This window comes from Pteropus alecto, unplaced genomic scaffold (genome assembly GCF_000325575.1).
Source record: "Pteropus alecto unplaced genomic scaffold, ASM32557v1 scaffold43, whole genome shotgun sequence".
In the NCBI taxonomy this organism is placed as follows: Eukaryota; Metazoa; Chordata; class Mammalia; order Chiroptera; family Pteropodidae; genus Pteropus; species Pteropus alecto.
Genome location: NW_006435764.1, coordinates 4,501,048 through 4,503,759, shown reverse-complemented (window position 1 = coordinate 4,503,759; position 2,712 = coordinate 4,501,048).

Below are 2,712 nucleotides of genomic sequence, written 5' to 3'. Positions count from 1 at the left end.
ACCCACAGGCTTGTAGTAAACGGCAGCCACAGGAAACAGTATAACAGTAAACAATACCCTGGCCAAGCAAACTATGACCCGGGCCACCTCCCCAATCCAAAATAAACTTTAGAAAAACAGTGCTATCCAGGGCTCAGCAATGTCTGAGATTTGGGGAAATTCCTTGTCAACCAGGGCAGAAACATGAGCGTAGAGTGGGGGTGAGGCCAGAGTTTAACATCAGTAGATCTGGGTTCAACTCCTGGCTCTGTGTCTTGCCAGCCACTGAGGCTAGCCACTGCCTTTCTGTGAGCCTCAGTTTCCAAATCTGCAGATTGGGGGAAGCAGGTCACCTGCTCTGCCCAGCTCGCAGTCTGAAGGCTTGAATGAAATAACGCACGTGAGATGTGATGTCAGGAGAGTACGGCTTTGTGGCCAGACCTGGGTTCAAATTCAGATTCTGCCTCTTACTAGCTGTGGATCTGAGACAAGAACTTAATCTGCCTGAGCCTCAGGTTTTTCATCTGAGAAATGGGGCTAACAATCCCCACCTGTTATGGGACAGGGGCCGCACAGAGTTAGCGATCCATTAATGGGCGATGTTATTATTAGGAAATGTTCAGTGAAACTGTAAAGCATGACACACATCAAGTGTGTCATTAGAGTGATTATCCCTATAGCAACCAAGGCCAAATGCTTCTGCCTGACTCTCGGCTCCCTCCACCCCCAGTCTGGCCCCACCTGCTTCCCAGCGTTGCCACCCAAAGCCTGATGGCAGCAGCCGTGGGGAGGATAGGGGATGACGAACGAGGCTGACAGCTGATCGTTGGGGGATGGGGCCCCTCCCCACCACTCCTTGGGGCAGAGAGCCCTGCTCAGTGGCTACACACCCAGCCCAGTGCCAAGTCACTGCCCAGCCCTGTGGCAGTTTCGGGGAGGAAGGGGCACCTGAAGGGTGAGGAAGTCCTGGAACGTTCCCTCCAACCAGGTGAGGCACCATTCAGCCTCCTGGATGGCCCAGGGTGAGCCTGGAAGACCACCAGGGGTCTGGGCTCTACCTCCAGGGAGGAGGGGGCAGTGACTCCTGCCCTAGCTGCCTTTTTATGCCACAGTGAAATTGAAAGGGGGCTGAGGGCTTTTTCACACGCCCATCTTTGAATTCCAAGCAGATGATGTCATGACCTGCGTGGGGGCGGGGGGGGGGCAGGGGGGGAGGAATGTGAAACCCAAAGACTCCTTCTGCGCCTTTTTGCTTTGAACTTCAATGAAAACACTCAGTCCAAGATCTGAGGGGCCTCACCCAGGTTGGGGGGTTTAGGAAACACTTCTAAGAAGAGAGTCCAGAGTCTTGAGGAAAAAGTGAGACACGGACGGGGGAGGGGAAAGGTCTTCTAAACTGGGGGAACAGCACATGCCAGGTATGGAGGCAAAGAAGAAGGGGTGCTCTTGGCGTCGCAGTCCTCTGTGACAGAGGGTGAGGTGGGTTGGGGAGCCCGTGCCGGGGGTGATGCTTAGGGTTCACTGGCCTGGATAGCAGAGCACTCCGGATGCCAGGAATAAATACAGAATTGAGGTGGAAACTCACTGTCACCGTCCTGCTGCAGGCCCCCACCATCCTACTGCAGGCCCCCACCTTTGTTGTAGCTCTTATCACACTGATGCCCCGCCTGCCTCCCGTTCTAGGCGTGGGCCACTCAAGGTAGTGACTTTGTCTTAAGCGGCTCAGGGTCCCCAGGCCCTTGGGTACAGAGGGTCTATGACTGTTGCTTAAATAATAAGGATCAGTCATGTGTGGCACCAATCATGCACCAGGCCCTGATCTAAGCACTTTATAGATAGAAGTTTCCATCGCTTTCCCCAGATCATGCCCCAGCCAGAGGTGAGACAAGTGGTCACCCACCTGCAGTGAAACTTTCTGCTGCTGGCTGGGGAAGAGCAGACCAGGCGTGGTGGTGCCAATCACTGACCCATGAGGGCATGCCAAGGTCACCCCATTCCTACCTGGCCTGAAACACCTTAAGGATAGTGTATGCTGTCTCCAGAGCCCTGGGGGAAACCCATTTTCATATCTGATAGGACCAGCCTCACTTATTGCTCTTCTTTTTTCAGATTTTTTTCTGGTTATTGTTATTTCTTGGTTCTTCCAAATGAACTTTATAATGAACTTGTCTAGCTTGTGAAAATATATGCTGATGTTTTTAATGGAAATTTATAAATTCATTTAGGGAAAATTAACATAGATTTAATGTTATGTCTTTCAACTTAAGAAGGAAGAAAATTTCTATTTGTTTAAACTCATGTTGTGACTCATGTTTAAGAATATCTTATCATTTTATACATTTAGTCTGTGGCTATTTCTTTCTCAGGTATTCCCTTCCTTCCTTCCTTCCTTCCTTCCTTCTTTTTTTCATCAAAAGTCACCAGCTCCCGCTCGTGCCCCACCTATACCGGGAACCCCAAACCCAGTCCCTGTCCCCAACAAGCTGGTAGGCCTACATGGCTGACCCCACCTCCCTCCGAGGGAGGTAGGCCTGGTGCGCTCTGTCCCATTCCGCAACCCTACACACACGGTCGCTGTCCAGCTACGTGTGCCCTCCCCAGTAGCCCAGAGTGCGCTCCTGAGGACCGACGCTGAGTCTGGGTGTCCTTTCCAGTGGTCTCGGCGCCCGCACCCAGTAGGTGCTCAAGAAACGTTTCTGCGGCTGAATGGGCCGGGAGGGGAGGGCCCCGAGC